Source organism: Carcharhinus amblyrhynchos, chromosome 13 (genome assembly GCF_965287045.1).
Source record: "Carcharhinus amblyrhynchos chromosome 13, sCarAmb.v2.hapA, whole genome shotgun sequence".
In the NCBI taxonomy this organism is placed as follows: Eukaryota; Metazoa; Chordata; class Chondrichthyes; order Carcharhiniformes; family Carcharhinidae; genus Carcharhinus; species Carcharhinus amblyrhynchos.
Window position 1 is genome coordinate 75,251,338 of NC_137336.1, and position 20,825 is coordinate 75,272,162.

General features: G+C 45.5%; 1 pseudogene; it reads right to left on the bottom strand.

The window, feature by feature from the left end:
* Positions 1 to 3,878: 3,878 nt before the first annotated feature.
* Positions 3,879 to 4,200, bottom strand: LOC145351592 (large ribosomal subunit protein eL42-like; annotated as a pseudogene).
* Positions 4,201 to 20,825: the final 16,625 nt, after the last annotated feature.

A 20,825-nucleotide genomic window follows, 5' to 3' on the forward strand; every position in this document is an offset into this window, starting at 1 on the left:
GTTGTGCCTCTGCTTCTCCAGGGAGTATGACCAACTGGTTCATGTTTTCCCCTCCCTTCTCCAGGCACCATGTCCCACTGGTTAATGTTTTCCCTGCGGTTGGTTAATGTTTTCCCCAGTTGGTTAATGTTTTGCCCGACTGGTTAATGTTTTCCCTGACTGGTTAATGTTTTCCCCCTGCTTCTCCAGGGACCAAGTCCAACTGGTTAATGTTAACCGTGGGGAGATCTCATTGAGACGTATAAGATGATGAATGGTATGGATAGGATAGAGGTGGAGAGACTCTTCCCGCTCAGAAAGGACAGTAGGACTAGGCGGCACAGCCTCAAGATAAAGGGGGGGTGGTTTAGAACGGAGTTGAGGAGGAGCTTCTTCACTCAAAGGGTGGTGAATCTCTGGAATTCTCTGCCCGTTGAAGTGGTGGAGGCTGCCTCGCTAAATATTTTTAAGACGCGGGTTGATGGGTTTTTGATAAGCGAGGGGATTAAGGGTTATGGGGATAGGGCGGGAAAGTGGAACTGAACCACGACAGATCAGCCATGATCTTATTGAATGGCGGGGCAGGCTCGGAGGGCTAGATGGCCTACTCCTGCTCCTATTTCTTATGTTCTTTTGTAAAACATTAACCAACCGTGGGGAAAACATGAACCAGTGGTCCATAGGCTCCGGCTGGATGGGCAAAACATGAACCAACCGTGGGGAAAACATTAACCAACCGGGAAAACATTAACCAGTGGGACTTGGAGCCTGGAGAAGCAGCGGGGGAAACATTAACCAGTCGGGGAAAACTTTCACCTCTCCCTCTGTATCTCTGTGTCCCAGTAAGCTGATTCAGTGTGAATGTAGGCCTTGCTTGTCAGTACGAACCATTCAAGGTGACACCTTTAAATATCGATCCCCCACTCTCTGTCTGTCTGTCTGTCTCTCTCTCACTGTCCCTCTCTCTCAGTAACTTCACTGCAGTGTTAATGTCAGCCTGACTTCAGACACTGAATAAACTTTAAAAACTCACTCTCTGCCTCTCTCAGTTCAGGCACAGGTTGAGTGTTCGAGTGAGAGCGGGGGAGAGGTGAGTATTGAAGTCGGTGCAGGCAGCTGTCAACAAAGCTTTGAAGAAACGGCAGGCAGTGTTTGTAAAGATGCTGAGGGAATGGGAAAGTCAGTGTGTCAGCCAGATGGGGGAAGGGAGGCTTCCACTTGCCAGGGGAAACCATTAACCAGCTGCTGCTGCTGCGGTGTGGGCAATGGCAGTCCCCCTTTTATTGTACCCTCTGGACAAGCAGGGGCAAAACATGAACCAGGTGTACTGAATCCCTGGAGAAGCGAGGGGAAAACATTAACCAGTCGGGGAAAACATTAACCAGTTAGACTCTGCTCCCTGGAGTAGAAGGGAAAACATTAAACCAGTTGCACTTAGTCTCCAGAGAAGCAGGGGGAAAGCATTCACCAGTCAGGGAAAACATTGACCAGTCGGGAAAAACATTAACCAGTCAAAGAACGAAGAACAAAATCAGCCTGGGAAACAGGCCCTTCGGCCCAACGAGCCCACGCTGCCATCTCAACTCCACCACTCTACCCATGACCCTATCTCATGTTTTATGGCCATCCAGATTGAGGGAAAACTGATTTAGGGACAATTTATTCCTGCCAATCAGCCTAACACCACATCTTTGGGGTGTGGGAGGAAACCGGAGCACCCGGAGAAAACCCACGCAAGCACGGGGAGAATGCGCAAACTCCCACAGACACCGGCCCAAATCCATGTGTCTGCACAGCAATCAGCGATAGTCACTGAGCTGTCGTCTTGCCCAGAATCTTGTCCAGTTTAGGCACACACTAACCACATGAAGCACTAGGCCAATCTCGTACAACCAAGAGCAGCCCCAGCACGACCCATCGCGTGTATGCCCCTCGTTGGACACGAGGTGGACCCACTTCAAACCTGTGAATGAAAACAGAGAAAAACATTATTATCATACTATATCCATTTACATTTCTAGGGACACCCCAATGCTAATGACCCTTAATTAAAGGTTCTCCTATATCCACCCATCTCCAGCTCAGTCATGTGCCTGTCTAAGTTACTCTTAAAGGACTCTAGCGTGTTTGCTTCCACCACCTTACTTGGCAGAGCATTCCATACCCCCACTACCCTCTGAGTGAAAAACCTCTCTCTAATATCTGTGTTGTACCTCTCCCCCCTCACCTTAAGTCCATGGCCCCTTGTCGTACGTGACTCTATTATAGGAAATAGCTTACCTCTGTTTACTCTATCTATACCCTTCATAATCTTATATACCTCGATTAGATCCCCCCTCAGTCGGCGTCTTTCAAGGGAAAAGAGTCCCAATTTCTTCAATCTTTCCTCATACCCCAGTCCTTCCATACCAGGCAACATCCTGGTAAATCTCCTCTGCACTCTCTCCAGAGTCTCCACGTCCTTCTGGTAGTAAGGCGACCAGAACTGTACGCAGTACTCCAAATGCAGCCTAACCAACGTTCTATACAACTGCAATATTAGACTCCAGCTCTTATATTCTATACCCCTTCCTATAAAGGCTAACATACCATAGGCTTTCTTCACCACACTCTCCACTTGCACTGCCACCTTCAAAGACTTGTGCACTTGCACCCCCAGGTCTCGCTGCAACTCTATACTCCTTACAGGCTTACCCTTTTTCATATAACTTCCCCCTACATTATTCCGGCCAAAATGCATCGCCTCACATTTATCCGGATTAAACTCCATTTGCCACGTATCTGCCCAATCAACCAGCCTATCAATATCCTGCTGTATTGCCAGACACTGCTCCTCACTGCCCGCCAATCCAGCCATCTTGGTGTCATCAGCAAATTTGCTGATCACACCACCTACTCCCTCTTCCAAATTATTTATATACACTACAAAGAGAAGGGGTCCCAGTACCGAGCCCTGCGGCACCCCACTAGTGACAGACCTCCAGCTAGAAAAAGACCCCTCCACAACTCCTCTCTGACTCCTCTTTGCAAGCCAGTTCTCTACCCACCGAATATCAGCGAATAGACACGGATGAATACTTACTATAAACCAGAATTCCAAATGGACATTGACCGAACTTCCTCTTAGTCTGCTTCTATACAGCCTTTGAATAATGTTCCCTTAACCTGTGTGTTTGTTTGGATGATGCAACGTCTGAGCATCTGACATTGATTTCTCAACCTCAGAAGTTGACTCCCCGCACTATAGTTTGAAAAGATGATGCCGTTATGCTGCATTTCCCAGAATACTGTCTTCATCCCTTGCCCTCCAGAAAGGAATCTAGCATTTCACTCATTCCTTCCTTCAAACCTCAACTCCACCACATGCAACACATCTGATGCTCCAATCTCAAAATGTTCAACTTTACTCACCAACCACTAGATTATTTTTGGTAAAAGCTGAGGATCGACCTGATAGATTTTTACACAATTATGAGACCAGTCGGCAGAATGTCTTGCCAGAGTCTTTTTATCTCAGGGTATAAATGCCAATTGCTGCAGGACATATTTTAATGTCATAACGGGGAAAGTTTAAACGAGATGTGAGAGGCAAGATTTTTCTTCACAGAGAGGGTGGTAAGTACCTGTATTTCGCTGACGGAGGGGATGTCAGAAGCAGATGTAATAGCAATGGTTACAAAAAATCATCTTGACAGATAGATACATGAATAAGCAGGGAATACAGAGATACAGGCTGCGTAGATGCAAAACAAAATCATTAGTTTAGAAAAGTATCATTTGTCGGCACAGGCTTGACCGGACAAACGACATTTCCTTTCCGGGCCTCTCCCTGTGTGTTTTTTTTTAACTTTTGAGATGTTTTATTGTGAATTGGTTCTCCAACAAACAAAGAATGCAGCTTAGAACTGGATGACTTGGCTCTTCCTCTGCTTATCTCCTCCCAGCTCAAAGTGCTTGCATCTCTTCATGGCCAGCATTCTCTCTGACCCACAGTTGGGCTCCACACACTCCAATCTCAGCACAATCTTCTTTGTGGTCTGAGCCTTTTCCCCAAATTTAGGTTTTGTCAGTCCACCATAACCTCTCTGCTTTCTGTCATAACATCTCTTACCCTGTGTGTATTAGGAATCCTTCCCCTTCTTGTACTGGGTAACCTTGTGGGACTGGTGCCTCCGATTTTTTTTTGCAATATGTCCTTCGGGTCTTTGGTACGTTGACCATTTTCCCAAACCGGGCGGTGAGCGGAAAAAAAGCTCAGGTCTGTCCCTGTTCCTCTTCAATTTCAAAACAATAGAGAGTCTTCAATCACACCCAGGATAGGATTATTTGCAGACGTCCACCGAACTCCAGCCAACACAACCCTCCTCCCCTTCCTTCCTATGAACATGCAGGACTTAGAACACGTGTCCTTTTAACTAAGGTTATGAGGTCATCGGGCCCAGAAACAAGGGACCATTCGGCCTGGGTATCATGTCTCACGGTGAAATAATACAGTTGCTGAGGCGACAGACAGGGCCGTGTGGTGGTACAGTTAATAGCACAGCAGTCTCCCCGCGTGAGGACCTGGATTTAGTTGCTGTCGTGGGTGACTGTGTAGAGCTTGACATTCTCTCCGTGTTTGCATGTTTTTCCTCTGGGTGCTTAGAACAAAAACAAAACAAAGAACAAAGAACAACCCAACACGGGAAACAGGCCCTCCGGCCCAACGAGCCCTCGCCGCCGTCGTAACAAAGCATTTTCCTACACCGACCTTGACCCGTGTGTATGCGTATGGTACCCCTATTGGAACCAGATTCAGGGGAGAATAGTTTAGGGACAATTTGTTACACCAATCAGCCTAAGAGCACATCTTTGGGGTTTGGGAGGAAACCGGAGCACCCGGAGGAAACCCACGCAACCACAGGGAGAATGTGCAAACTCCCACAGACACTGGCCCAAATCCATGTATCTGCACAGCTAGCAGTGATAGTCACTGAGCTGCTGTGGTGCCCATCTGCTGGTCCAGTTTTAAGCACACACAACGACGTGAAGTACTAGGCCACTCTCGAAACATCCAAGAGCAGCCCATGCACGACCCACCGTGTGCATGTCCCTCGTTAGACAACAAGGTGGACCGACACACCTGCGGATTAAAAGAGACAAAACATTAACATGCAGCATTAGATTTCCAGTATCGTCCCGAGGCTCTGACCCTTTTTAAAACCGTCTCCTATAACCCTCCATCCCTGTTTCACTCATGTGCCTATCTAAGTAAACCTTAAACAAGTCCAGCGTGCCTGCCTCCACCACCTGACTAAGTGCATTCCATACCCCCACGACCCTCTGTGTGAAAAACCTCCCTCTCGTATCCAAATTATACCTCTCCCCCCTCACCCTTAGCTCGTGACCCCTCGTGATATTTGTCTCCAATCTTGGAAAAAGCCTGCCACTGTTGACTCTATCGATACCCTTCATTATTTTACACACCTCTATCAGATCCCCCCTTAATCTCCGTCTTTCTAAGGAGAAGAGCCCCAGTTTATCCAACCTTTCCACATAACCCAGTCCTTCCATACCAGGCAGCATCCTGGTAAACCTCCTCTGCACTCTCTCCAGGGTCTCCACGTCCTTCCGGTAGTAAGGTGACCAGAACTGGACACAGTACTCCAAATGAGGACTAACCAAAGTTCTGTACAACTGAAGCATTAGACGCCAGCTCTTATACTCTATATCCCTTCCTATAAAGGCTAGCATTCCATAAGCTTTCTTCACAACCTTCTCCACCTGGGTTGCCACCTTCAGAGACTTGTGCACTTGCACTCCCAGGTCCCTCTGCATTGCTATACTCTTAATTGGTCTACCTTTTATCATGTAACTCCTCCCTGCATTATTCCTTCCAAAATGCACCACCTCGCAGTTGTCAGGATTAAATTCCATCTGCCATCTATCTGCCCAATATACCAGCCTATCTATATCCTGCTGTGTCACCTGACAATCCTCCTCGCTATCCGCCAATCCTGCCATTTTGGTGTCATCTACAAACTTGCTGATCACACCATGTACGCCCTCTTCCAAGTCGTTTATATATATTACGAAGAGAGGAGGTCCCAGTACTGAGCCCTGCGGCACACCACTGGTGACAGACCTCCAGCTAGAAAACGACCCTTCCACTACTACCCTCTGTCTCCTGTTGCGTAGCCAGTTTTCAATCCATCTAGATACCTGTCCCTGTATCCCATGTGCCTTAACTTTTTCTACCAGCCTACCGTGAGGGACTTTGTCAAATGTCTTACTGAAATCCATATAGATGACACCAACGGCTCGTCCATCGTCAACCGTTTTTGTCACCTCCTCAAAAAATTCTACCAGATTCGTAAGGTGAGACCTCCCCCGAACAAAGCCATGCTGCCTATCCCTAATCAGATCGCAACGCTCCAAATACTTATACATCCTATACCGAAGAATTTTTTCCAATAATTTTCCTGCCACCAATGTCAAACTCACTGGCCTATAATTACCAGAGTTATCCCTACTGCCCTTTTTAAACAGCGGTACCACATTCACTATCCTCCAGCACTCTGGGACCTCACCTGTGTCTAAAGAAGACACAAAGATTTGCGTCAGAGGCTCAGCAATTTCATCTCTCACCTCCCTCAGCAGCCTGGGATAAATGCCATCAGGCCCCGGAGTTTTATCAGTTTTTATGCTACCTAAAAACCCTAATACCTCCTCCCTCGTAATGAATATTTCCTTCAACTGGTCTACAGCTCCCTCCAAGACATTACAAGACACCAAGCCCGTCTCCTTTGAGAATTCCGACGCAAAGCATTCATTCAGGATCTCCCCCATTCCCTCAGCCTCAATGCATAATTCCCCTCCTTTGTCCCTAAGAGGACCAATTTGCCCTCTAACCACCCTCTTGTTCCTAATATAAGAGTAAAATGCCTTTGGATTTCCCTAAATCCTATCAGCCAAAGCCATTTCATGCCCCCTTTTCCCCCTTCTAACTCCCCTTTTGGTCTCCTCTCAAAAGCCAACGATGTGCACGTTCAGTCGATTGTCCATGCTAAATTGTCCCTTACTTTCTCAAGGTGACCAGATTAGATTGATTAGCCATGGGAAAGCATGGTTGGTGTGCCGAGGTAAAATTCTCTGTTCGAAAATCTTCATTAATCGAGGGATTGAGTTTAGGAGTCGGGAGGTAATGCTGCAACTTTATAAGACCCTTGTCAGGCCTCACTTGGAGTACTGTGCGCAGTTCTGGTCGCCACACTACAGGAAAGCTATTGAAAGGGTACAGAGGAGATGTACAAGGATGTTGCCTGGATTGGGAGGCATGCCTTATGAAGATAGGTTGAGGGAGCTGGGACTCTTCTCCCTGGAGAGACGAAGGTTGAGAGGCGACCTGATACAGGTTTATAAAATGTTGAGAGGAATAGATGGGGTGAATTCTCAGAGGCTATTTCCCCGGGTTGAAATGGTCGCTACGAGAGGACACAGATTTAAGGTGCGGGGAGGCAAGTACAGAAGTGATGTTAAGGGTAAGTTTTTCACTCAGAGGGTGGTGAGTGAATGGAATCGGCTGCCGTCAGTGGTAGTGGAGGCGAACTCGCTGGGGTCTTTTAAAAGACTTCTGGATGAGTATATGGGATTTAGTGGGATTGGGGGTTGTAGATAGGTCTATGGATTGGTAGGTGTTGATGTGATCGGCGCAACTCGTGGGCCAAAGGGCCTGTTTGTGCTGTCGTGTTCTATGTTCTAAACCAATATACTCAACATCGTTTGGCATTAGCTGACAGCATCACACCAGTTCCATCCTTCCTGGATTACACACTATATGATCTCACTGGTTCAATCCACCACAGGTTACATGCAGTCTGATATCACTGGCTCCATCCACACCAGTTTACATACTGTATGATCTCACTGGCTCCATCCTCCCAGGATTACACAGTCTAGATCATTGGCTCAATTCGACCTGGGCCATACACTGTTTGATATCACAGACTCTATCCTCCTCAGGATAATGCAATGTCTGGCTCCAAATTCCCTGGGTTACATACTATCTAATCTTACTGGCTCTATCCACACTGGTTTACACACTGACTACTTCAATCCTCCATGGACCTGCTCGTGGGAAAGGAGGTTCATTGGACTTTTGGCCTTGTTCTGTCTCCAAAAATAAGAACATCCATTTATGATTAACCGTGGATTGCAGGTTGAACTATTTAAACTGAACTGCAATGAACGGTTACGTTTTCGGCTGCACTGCCATGATTCTGTTGAAAACTGGTTTAATTGTTATTTTCAAATTGTATAATAAAGGAAAGGAAATAACTGTGCCATGACGAAAGGGAGCGGGAATGGAAATATCAGCATTGCTGTCTGAGAAAGCCAGCACAGATTTGATTAGCTGAGCGGCCGCTTATTATTTCCCCCCCGGAAACATTCCAATATTGGAAATTTGGAAAATTGGAAAATATTGCCTAACTAATACTGCGAAACTATAATGGATCTGTTCGAAAAACTAAAAATTATAATAGTGCTCACAATTTTCTAGCTCCCTAAGGTATGCTATTTTTTCTGATTCTGAGAAAATGGGTAGTGTTATGGATCCGATAGTACCCTGGGTAAAGATCAACTACACATCATCATCATACAGATATCTTTCAATCGAGCAGTGCAATTGTCTTTACTCTGTTCTCTGGTACAAAGCTGAATCTGAATTGCAAGAAGTATTTTGTTTATTTTGAACTGTTTTCACATATTAGTGATATTTTCAGAAAAAAAACATGTTATTCCTGTATGTGGTACCAGGGATATTACATCTGTTTCTCTTCAATTTGATGCTCAGAGGACCCTGTATAGAAATCAAGTCCTGTGGGCAGTTATGGTTGTGTAACCTTAGGTTAGTTTTTAAGTAATCTGATTCTTATCAAAATGCAAAAAAAAATCAGGAGGCAACGATTACCAGTCAAAAGCAAAAATAATGCAGATAATGGAAAACATGAAATAAGAATACAGAATATTGTAAATACTGACAGCAGGTCAGGCAGCATCTGTAAGGAGGGAACAAAATGAATTTTGATGAAAAATCATCAACCTGAAACATTAACTGTTAACTGTCCAAAGAAGCTGCTTCACCTGCTCAACACTTTTTTATTGCAAAGATCAATGTTTATTTGCTGGGTTCAGGCACAATCAGAAACAGTACACTGAGATATCAGAGTTCAGAGAGAGATGCCTTTGAACTTGGATCACTATCTGTTCTCGTCTGTCTTATATTAACTCTGTGATAAAATAATAGTTTTGAACATTGCTTTTTTCGTCTCAGGAGCCAGATTCCTGTGCCTTGAATTTGGATAACTTCCATCATTGGTTATTTTCCAATTGGCAGGAGATCACTGATTATAGTCTCCTTGATTAATCCTTAGTTAATGTTTAGCTGCCTGGGCTGAACTAGAATGTTCGCATCAGTGAACTAGTTGAAAAAGTATAGAAATCTAATGGAATTAGAAAATGCTGGAAATATTCAAGTCAGCAATTTGCAACGTCTGCAGCATTTTGCAATTGTGTTCTTTCTTGGTTCCACTTCCTGGAACTGAACTAGAAAATAGGTTATGCGAATAAGGGGCATGTTTTTGTTCCCAGTTTGTTCATTTTCAGTCTGTTAACGTTTCTCCCATTATTATGCAATCTTTTTCTTCACAGCCTGTCACTGGATTCAAATTGGGCAGCACGGTAGCACAGTGGTTAGCACTGCTGCTGCACAGCTCTAGGGACCTGGGTTCGAATCCTGGCTTGGGACACTGTCTGTGTGGAGATTGCACATTCTCCCTGTGTCTGCGTGGGTTTCCTCAGGGTTCTCCAGTTTCCTCCCACAGTCCAAAGATGTACGGGCTAGGTTGGTTGGCCATTCTAAATTGTCCCTTAGTGTCCCCTGTGATGCATAGGTTAGAGAGACTGAGTTCGGAGAGTGTGTAATTCGGGGGCATGGAGCCAGTGAGATCAGATGGTGTGTAACCTGAAGGGTAAATATGTAGGGATATGGGGGTAGGCCTGGGTGGGGTTCTGGTTGGTGCTGAATGGCCAGGAACCCTGTGAAGATCGACATTGTTCAATTGAGTTGCATGTTGATCCATTTGATTTGGGCAGCTGGGCAACATCCACTTTTTTTATTATTATTAATTCATGAGATGTAGTGCTTGCTGCCTTAGCCAGCATTTATTGTCCAATTCCATGAGATGGCGGTGGTGATCTTCCTTTTTGAACTGCTGCAGTCCATGTAATATATGTAAACACACTGTGTTGTTTGGGAAACAGTTCCAGGATTCCTCTCTAATGGCAATGAAGGAATGGCAATGTATTTCCCGATCAGTATGTTGAGTGACTTCGAGGAAAATTTCCAGGCGGTGATTTTCCCATGTGTCAACTGCCTTTTTCTTTCTAGATGACAGTGGTTGTGGGTTTGGAATTTGCTACTTCAGAAGGCTTGATTGGTGCGAGGTTTAAAGACTCGTTGACCGTAGGGCGGTCCGGTCTCCTGCGGTCTCCTACCAGTGTCCTCAGCTACCAATGCGCATTGATGATGGAGGGAGTGGATATTTTTTGATGAGATGCCAATCAAATGGGTTACTATGTCGTGGACGGCATAACGTGAGCATTGTTGAAGCTGTACTCATCCTGAAAGAAATAACAGAGTACTCCATCAAATGCCCGATTCCTTGGCTTTCGAAAGTCAGGAGATGAGATTTTGCCATTGGTTATTTCTAATCATGGGATCTCAGCATCGTTGGCTGGGCCAGCATTTATTGTTCCTCTCCCATTTCCGTTGAACTGAATGGCTTGTTAGGTTATTTCAGAAGGCATTTTCAGAGACAACAATATTGTTTTTAGTCTGAGATTACATAAAGGCCAGCCCAGGCAAGGATCATAGATTTACTTGAGTAAAGGACATCAGTGAACCAGATGGGTTTTCACAACAATTGACAATGGTTTCATAGGGTTTGAACACAGGTCTTCAGTTCAACAGCCTGGCCCTATGTCTTTGGATTATTGCACTGATGACAATACGACTGTATACTACCTCCCCTCCCATCTGACTTGCTGTTGGAGCAATCGTATGCATATGAGTAATCCAGTTCAGTTTCAGGCCAACAGTAAACCCCAGGGTGTCGGTAACGGACAATTCGGCGATGGTAATGCAATTGAATATCAAAGGAGGAATGATCAGATTTTCTCTTATTGGAGATAGTCATTGCCTGACACTTGTGTGGCGCTAACACTACTTGTCATTTGTCAACCCAAAAGTGGATATTGTCTATTTTTTTCTACATTTGAACATGGTCGACTTCAGTATCTGTGGGTTTGCGAATGGTGTTGTGCATTGTTCAATTATTAGTGAATGTCCCCACTTCTGACAGTATTTTGGAAGAATAGCTAAAAGCGGGTAGGCCTCAGAAACACACATGAGAAGCTCCAGCTGTAGTGCCATGGAACGGAGATGGCTGACCTCCAACAATTACATGTGCTCGCAAAAACAGAGGTCCTGAGGATGTTGGCATGTGATCCCAATGAGGAAGGAACCAGTTTACAGAGGAGTGTTTTGGAGGTTTCCTCTGCAGTCCTGAGGAGGTGATGCTTTTAGCCAAGGGTTCTATCAAGAAATACATCTGGGTGAACAAGTTTGGGGCCTTGATACTGTTGTGACCACCAGGGTGATATCCAATTCCATCTTGGCGCTGGTCGTGTGAAGGTGAAATATATTGTTGACTGCTTTCCTGGGTTCCTATATGTGAAGACATGTCTCGTGACTGGCAGGCAGCTCTTCAATATCTAAGCCTGCACGCTAATGTAGATGATGACATCTGTGTTGATAAATCTATCAGGACCAAGTTGAAAGTGGTAATGTGATGTACAAGTGAAGATGTGTGGGGTAAATCCGAGGTAAATATTCTGTGAAGGATCTGGTTTTGTCACCCAGAAGTACCGTGAAACATCTGGACAGCAATTCAATGGTTGAGGAAAGAAAAAAACTCTTGACTGTGACAAACAGATTTAACCTGCCAGGATGTACAGCAGCGTTCAGTAAAGGAAAGGAATTGTATCCCCAGTTCTTTTGAAAGCCATTTTTCAGCCAATGTGAGTGTTATTAGGAGCTGAGCACCAATTGCTAATTCTTCCTTGTTTAAAGTCTGCTCCATCCACACTGATGAGAACCTTTCACTGGGGTCAAGACAGCACACTGATGAGAAGGACCTTCCTATTGGCTGGGAGCAGGTGATTGATAGCCGCTACAACAAATGGGGAGAGGGTGTAGATTGCAGCCCCGCCCTCTTCATTCTCCAGGCAGCGGCGCGCTCGGGTTGTAACCGCCTGTGCGCGAGACGGACAGCACGGAAGGAACTCCAAGACTCGCGCACTGCGCAGGCCCTTTGTGAGTTGTGATTCGGAGGGGGGGCGGAGGGGGCGGGGAGGTGGAGGAGGAGGGCGGACCAAGAAGCAGTTCTCCGTATGCGCATGCGCCGGGCTCTTTGAGCGCGTGCAGTTTGACTTCACAAACAACGACGCGCAGTCGCAGAGTTGCTTCTTTCCAGAAGTTTCGGCGGTAGAAAGTCCGGGTGAGAAAGCGATGCAAATATTTATACTCGGTTCTGAGCAGGGAGGATTTTCAGCTTTTTTAATCGTGTTTAAGAAGCGGCCTGGTTCCTGGACCAATTCTGGGGAGAAAATGGCGAATTCCGACTTTCCCAGAAAGCAAAGAGAGTGAAGATGGAGATAGTGAAATCAGAGAGAGTAATCCCAGGGAGATAGAGATAGTGAAATCAGAGAGAGTAATCCCAGGGAGATAGAGATAGTGAAATCAGAGAGTGTAATCCCAGGGAGATAGAGATAGTGAAATCAGAGAGAGTAATCCCAGGGAGATAGAGATAGTGAAATCAGAGAGAGTAATCCCAGGGAGATAGAGATAGTGAAATCAGAGAGAGTAATCCCAGGGAGATAGAGATAGTGAAATCAGAGAGAGTAATCCCAGGGAGATAGAGATAGTGAAATCAGAGAGTGTAATCCCAGGGAGATAGAGATAGTGAAATCAGAGAGAGTAATCCCAGGGAGATAGAGATAGTGAAATCAGAGAGAGTAATCCCAGGGAGATAGAGATAGTGAAATCAGAGAGAGTAATCCCAGGGAGATAGAGATAGTGAGATCAGAGAGTGTAATCCCAGGGAGATAGAGATAGTGAGATCAGAGAGAGTAATCCCAGGGAGATAGAGATAGTGAAATCAGAGAGAGTAATCCCAGGGAGATAGAGATAGTGAGATCAGAGAGAGTAATCCCAGGGAGATAGAGATAGTGAAATCAGAGAGAGTAATCCCAGGGAGATAGAGATAGTGAAATCAGAGAGAGTAATCCCAGGGAGATAGAGATAGTGAAATCAGAGAGAGTAATCCCAGGGAGATAGAGATAGTGAAATCAGAGAGAGTAATCCCAGGGAGATAGAGATAGTGAGATCAGAGAGTGTAATCCCAGGGAGATAGAGATAGTGAAATCAGAGAGAGTAATCCCAGGGAGATAGAGATAGTGAAATCAGAGAGAGTAATCCCAGGGAGATAGAGATAGTGAAATCAGAGAGAGTAATCCCAGGGAGATAGAGATAGTGAGATCAGAGAGTGTAATCCCAGGGAGATAGAGATAGTGAAATCAGAGAGTGTAATCCCAGGGAGATAGAGATAGTGAAATCAGAGAGAGTAATCCCAGGGAGATAGAGATAGTGAGATCAGAGAGTGTAATCCCAGGGAGATAGAGATAGTGAGATCAGAGAGAGTAATCCCAGGGAGATAGAGATAGTGAAATCAGAGAGTGTAATCCCAGGGAGATAGAGATAGTGAGATCAGAGAGAGTAATCCCAGGGAGATAGAGATAGTGAGATCAGAGAGAGTAATCCCAGGGAGATAGAGATAGTGAGATCAGAGAGAGTAATCCCAGGGAGATAGAGATAGTGAAATCAAAGAGAGTAATCCCAGGGAGATAGAGATAGTGAGATCAGAGAGAGCAATCCCAGGGAGATAGAGATAGTGAAATCAGAGAGAGTAATCCCAGGGAGATAGAGATAGTGAAATCAGAGAGAGTAATCCCAGGGAGATAGAGATAGTTAGATCAGAGAGAGTAATCCCAGGGAGATAGAGATAGTGAGATCAGAGAGAGTAATCCCAGGGAGATAGAGATAGTGAGATCAGAGAGAGTAATCCCAGGGAGATAGAGATAGTGAAATCAGAGAGAGTAATCCCAGGGAGATAGAGATAGTGAGATCAGAGAGAGTAATCCCAGGGAGATAGAGATAGTGAGATCAGAGAGAGTAATCCCAGGGAGATACAGATAGTGAGATCAGAGAGTGTAATCCCAGGGAGATAGAGATAGTGAAATCAGAGAGAGTAATCCCAGGGAGATAGAGATAGTGAAATCAGAGAGTGTAATCCCAGGGAGATTGAGATAGTGAGATCAGAGAGTGTAATCCCAGGGAGATAGAGATAGTGAAATCAGAGAGAGTAATCCCAGGGAGATAGAGATAGTGAAATCAGAGAGAGTAATCCCAGGGAGATAGAGATAGTGAAATCAGAGAGAGTAATCCCAGGGAGATAGAGATAGTGAAATCAGAGAGAGTAATCCCAGGGAGATAGAGATAGTGAAATCAGAGAGTGTAATCCCAGGGAGATAGAGATAGTGAAATCAGAGAGAGTAATCCCAGGGAGATAGAGATAGTGAAATCAGAGAGAGTAATCCCAGGGAGATAGAGATAGTGAGATCAGAGAGAGTAATCCCAGGGAGATAGAGATAGTGAGATCAGAGAGAGTAATCCCAGGGAGATAGAGATAGTGAGATCAGAGAGAGTAATCCCAGGGAGATAGAGATAGTGAGATCAGAGAGTGTAATCCCAGGGAGATAGAGATAGTGAAATCAGAGAGAGTAATCCCAGGGAGATAGAGATAGTGAGATCAGAGAGAGTAATCCCAGGGAGATAGAGATAGTGAAATCAGAGAGAGTAATCCCAGGGAGATAGAGATAGTGAGATCAGAGAGTGTAATCCCAGGGAGATAGAGATAGTGAGATCAGACAGTGTAATCCCAGGGAGATAGAGATAGTGAAATCAGAGAGTGTAATCCCAGGGAGATAGAGATAGTGAGATCAGAGAGAGTAATCCCAGGGAGATAGAGATAGTGAAATCAGAGAGTGTAATCCCAGGGAGATAGAGATAGTGAGATCAGAGAGTGTAATCCCAGGGAGATAGAGATAGTGAGATCAGACAGTGTAATCCCAGGGAGATAGAGATAGTGAGATCAGAGAGAGTAATCCCAGGGAGATACAGATCGTGAAATCAGAGAGTGTAATCCCAGGGAGATAGAGATAGTGAGATCAGAGAGAGTAATCCCAGGGAGATAGAGAGAGTGAGATCAGAGAGAGTAATCCCAGGGAGATAGAGATAGTGAAATCAGAGAGAGTAATCCCAGGGAGATAGAGATAGTGAGATCAGAGAGTGTAATCCCAGGGAGATAGAGATAGTGAGATCAGACAGTGTAATCCCAGGGAGATAGAGATAGTGAGATCAGAGAGAGTAATCCCAGGGAGATAGAGATAGTGAAATCAGAGAGTGTAATCCCAGGGAGATAGAGATAGTGAGATCAGAGAGAGTAATCCCAGGGAGATAGAGATAGTGAAATCAGAGAGAGTAATCCCAGGGAGATAGAGATAGTGAGATCAGAGAGAGTAATCCCAGGGAGATAGAGATAGTGAGATCAGAGAGTGTAATCCCAGGGAGATAGAGATAGTGAGATCAGACAGTGTAATCACTGTGAGATGCAGATAGTGAGATCAGAAAGTGTAATCCCAGGGAGATAGAGCTAGTGAGATCAGAGAGTGTAATCCCAGGGAGATAGAGATAGTGAGATCAGAGAGTGTAATCCCAGGGAGATAGAGCTAGTGAGATCAGAGAGTGTAATCCCAGGGAGATAGAGCTAGTGAGATCAGAGAGTGTAATCCCAGAGAGATAGAGTAGTGAGATCAGACAGTGTAATCCCAGGGAGATAGAGATAGTGAGATCAGACTGTGTAATCCCAGGGAGACAGAGATACTGAGATCAGACAGTGTGTAATGGAGGGAGGGGAGGAATGGAGGCAGTGAGATCTGTCTGTAAACTCAAGAGGATGGTACCAATATGAACAGACAGTGTCCAATCCGGGCAGGATGGAGACATGGCGATCAGACAGTGTGTAAACTGGAGAAAACGGAGGCAGCGAGTTCAGACAGTGCGTAACCCGGGAAGGATGGAGACTGAGTTCGGGGGCATGGAGCCAGTGAGATCAGACAATGTGTAACCCGGGGGGATGGCCGCAGTGTGTAGCCTGGGGAGGATGGAGCGTGATGCTCACGAGTAAGGCCAAAAGAACATAAGAAATAGGAGCAGGAGTAGGCCATCTAGCACTTCGATTCAAACCCAGGTCCCTGGAGCTGTGAAGCAGCAGTGCTAACCACTGTGCTACTGTGCAGCCCAATTTGAATCCAGTGACAGGCTGTGAAGAAAAAGATTGCATAATAGTGGGAGAAATGGTAACAGACTGAAAATGAACAAACTGGGGGAAAAAAAAGTTACAGGTAGATAGGTTTTTGACAGACAAGGGAATTAAGGGTTATGGGGAGAAAGTGGGAAAGTGGAACTGATCTACTTCTGATCAGCCATGATCTTATTGAATGGCGGGGCAGGTTCGAAGGGCTAGATGGCCTACTCCTGCTCCTATTTCTTATGCTCTTATGTTCTTCTGCCTTGCCAGAAAGATGGAATGATAGAAATTGAATCTTTAATGTTTCTAATAAAGAGATGAAACGGCAACATAAGCATACCAGAGACTGCTAAGAATAGAGGGTGTTCGCGCGAGTGGGCGAAACGACCACGACGGACTCAGGGTGAAGTTCAATAATGGCACAGCTTTATTTTCATTTCCGTCGACGGAGAAGCACAGTCAGGACATCCAATCGGACTGTCCCGAAAGCGCTCTGCCCGTCCCTGGCAGCAGGCTATAGTTATACCTGAACTTCAGGGCAGTGTGCGATTCAAATGCTAATACTTTATTTACAGTATTCAACCTTAGCCATCCTGTCTCGATGTTTCCAAGTGTTGAGGAAATTGTTTTCGGTGTGTGTTAATTGTTTTGTCTGATTGGTTATTTAATAGTCTAGAATCTCCGGGGTTTGAACCATAGGTGTGTCATTGATCTCAAAAGAGGTTTTGAGGGGCCCGGAATGTTTCCTTAACGATGCTAATTTTAGGTGTCTCCATGGGTTGGTTGACTGTTTTAAAGGTGCTGATTTTGACGGGGTGGAGATTTAGTTCCTGTGGGTGCCATCCTGTCCAGCTTCCCTTATGTGCCAGCCCTCACCTGCATTCTAAAAGCATGCTCTTGCCCACAGATCGGTGTCTGTTACTTTGTGATTCTTGGTGGAGGGGCTCTGAGGGGAGCTTTAGTTTGCTTCCATTTTGTGTGCCCAATTTCATAAAATTTGTTGTCCCATAACAGTTCCCCCCGTGTGGGTCGGGAGCGGGCTTGTTCCTCCTCCCTCAGACCGATTTCCTTCACAAATGCTATGTCCGGTGCTCCCTGCATTTGCACGCTGCAGTTGTACAGTTTAGGGGAGCCCCGGGTTTGTCAAATTAGGTGTATGCGGGAGAAGTCTTCCCGAGATGTTCATTGTCCCATGTTGCCAATCATTCCGATTAGTTCCCTCCTAGTTTTATTTTCCTTGTGCTGGTGGGATGTATAGCACATTATGACCCCCCCAGGATATTGCCAGTATGAGTTAGATGGCAACCGGTATGTGCGAGACTATCCGGATCCAGGGGTGAATGTCCACACTTAGACCCCAGTCCCACACCCTCCGAACCCATGTCTGGCTCTGTAAGGCTGACTCTGTGTCATGCTCTAGGGTTTTGATATGTGATTGGAACTGGTGGTATAATCGAACAGAGTGTCCCACTTAGAGACGTAACTCTCTCAGTACTTCTGCTAAGTGTGGGATGGGGACCTGTCCTGGCTCTCAGTAATATTTGAGGTCGTCTCACAAAAGGGTGGTTAGGGGTAAAATCAGTCCTCTCAGGGAGAGACATGGGGAATTGTGCTTGGACGCAGAGGGAATGGGGGAGATCCTGAGTGAATACTTTGCGTCGGTATTCACGAAGGAGAGGGGCTTGATGTCTAGTAGTACGGTCATTGAGGGAGCGGTAGACCGATTGAAAGATCTGTTGATTACAAGGGAAGAAGTGTTCGGGCTTTTAGAGGGCATTAAGACCGATAAATCTCCGGGGCCTGATTGCATTTATCCTAGGCTGCTTAGAGATGTGATGGATGAGATTGCTGGGCCTCTGACGCAAATCTTTGTCTCTTCTTTGGACACAGGTGAGGTCCCAGAGGACTGGAGGATAGCGAGCGTGGTACCGTTGTTTAAAAAGGGTAGGAGGGATAGCCCGGGTAACTATAGGCCGGTGAGCTTAACGTCAGTGGTAGGTAAGTTGATGGAGAGGATTCTTAGGGATAGGATGTATGCGCACTTGGAGCGTTGCGATCTCATTGAGGATACGCAGCATGGCTTTGTCAAGGGGAAGTATTGCCTTACGAATCTGGTAGAATTCTTTGAGGAGGTGACAAAAACGGTTGATGAAGGACGAGCCGTTGATGTCGTCTATATGGATTTCAGTAAGGTGTTTGACAAAGTCCCTCATAGTAGGTTGGTACAGAAGATTAAAGCTCATGGGATATGTGGTCAGGCATCTAGATGGGTAGAGAATTGGCTTGCAAAGAGGAGTCAGAGAGGAGTTGTGGAGGGGTCTTTTTCTAGCTGGAGGTCTGTCACTAGTGGTGTGCCGCAGGGCTCGGTACTGGGACCTCTTCTCTTTGTAGTGTATATGAATGATTTGGAAGAGGGAGTCGGTGGTGTGATCAGCAAATTTGCTGATGACACCAAGATGGCTGGATTGGCGGGCAGTGAGGAGCAGTGTCTGGCAATACAGCAGGATATTGATAAGCTGGTTGATTGGGCAGATACGTGGCAAATGGAGTTTAATCCAGATAAATGTGAGGTGATGCATTTTGGCCGGAATAATGTAGGGGGAAGTTATATGAAAAAGAGTAAGCCTGTAAGGAGTATAGAGTCGCAGCGAGACCTGGGGGTGCAAGTGCACAAGTCTTTGAAGGTGGCAGTGCAAGTGGAGAGTGTGGTGAAGAAAGCCTATGGTATGTTAGCCTTTATAGGAAGGGGTAAAGAATATAAGAGCTGGAGTCTAATGTTGCAGTTGTATAGAATGTTGGTTAGGCTGCATTTGGAGTACTGCGTACAGTTCTGGTCGCCTTACTACCAGAAGGTCGTGGAGACTCTGGAGAGAGTGCAGAGGAGGTTTACCAGGATGTTGCCTGGTATGGAAGGACTGGGGTATGAGGAAAGATTGAAGAAATTGGGGCTCTTTTCCCTTGAAAGACGCCGACTGAGGGGGGATCTAATAGAGGTATATAAGATTATGAAGGGTATAGATAGAGTAAACAGAGGTAAGCTATTTCCTATAATAGAGTCACGTAGGACAAGGGGCCATGGACTTAAGGTGAAGGGGGAGAGGTACAGAATAGATATTAGAGGGAGGTTTTTCACACAGAGGGTAGTGGGGGTATGGAATGCTCTGCCAAGTAAGGTGGTGGAAGCAAACACGCTGGAGTCCTTTAAGAGTAACTTAGACAGGCACATGACTGAGCTGGAGATGGGTGGATATAGGAGAACCTTCAATTAAGGGTCATTAGCATTGGGGTGTCCCTAGAAATGTAAATGGGTATAGTATGATAATAATGTTTTTCTCTGTTTTCATTCACAGGTTTGAAGTCGGTCCACCTCGTGTCCAACGAGGGGCATACACGCGATGGGTCATACTGGGGCTGCTCTTGGTTGTTCGAGATTGGCCTTGTGCTTCATGTCGTTAGTGTGTGCCTAAACTGGACAAGATACTGGGTAAGACGACAGCTCAGTGACTATCGCTGATTGCTGTGCAGACACATGGATTTGGGCCGGTGTCTGTGGGAGTTTGCGCATTCTCCCCGTGCTTGCGTGGGTTTTCTCCAGTTTCCTCCCACACCCCAAAGATGTGCTGTTCGGCTGATTGGCAGGAATAAATTGTCCCTAAATCAGTTTTCCCTCAATCTGGATGTCCATAAAACATTAGATAGGGGTCATGGGTAGAGAGGTGGAGTTGAGATGGCAGCGTGGGCTCGTTGGGCCGAATGGCCTGTTTCGGAGGCTGATTTTGTTCTTTGTTCTTTGTTTAAAATTCAATCTAACAACACATATAGGTTTACAAGTAACAGATGCATACTGGTCACATATTTACCTTTGAAGCCATTTCAGAAGCTTTTAATTTCTCTTTTTTATGACCGCCCACATTTTCACTGAATCAGAGGTTGCTGTCTGGCTCCAAAGCTCGATATCGCAAGGTCAGTTCGTGCATGTCTAGCAAGTTCTTGCATTTGGAAATTCTGCTGACTTTAAGTTGTGAAAAAGGTGCTAACTTTTGTAATTGAGAACAAACTTGTTTTCCTCTGTGACAACGGGATCTGAAACCATTTTAATTATTTTCTGAATAGGTACTAATTCTTAAATCTCTCTACACAATCATATTAAATGCACAAACTTTGCCACAGTTATGCCCTCACCCTCAAGACAGCGTTTCTGAAAGAAAAATAGACCCCTTCAAAGTACAGTTCAACGTTTTAATAATAATTGTAAATGCCTTGGCAGAGAATGCTCACTTAAGTTTCAGCACTTGGCATATTCCCTCAACAGGGAAT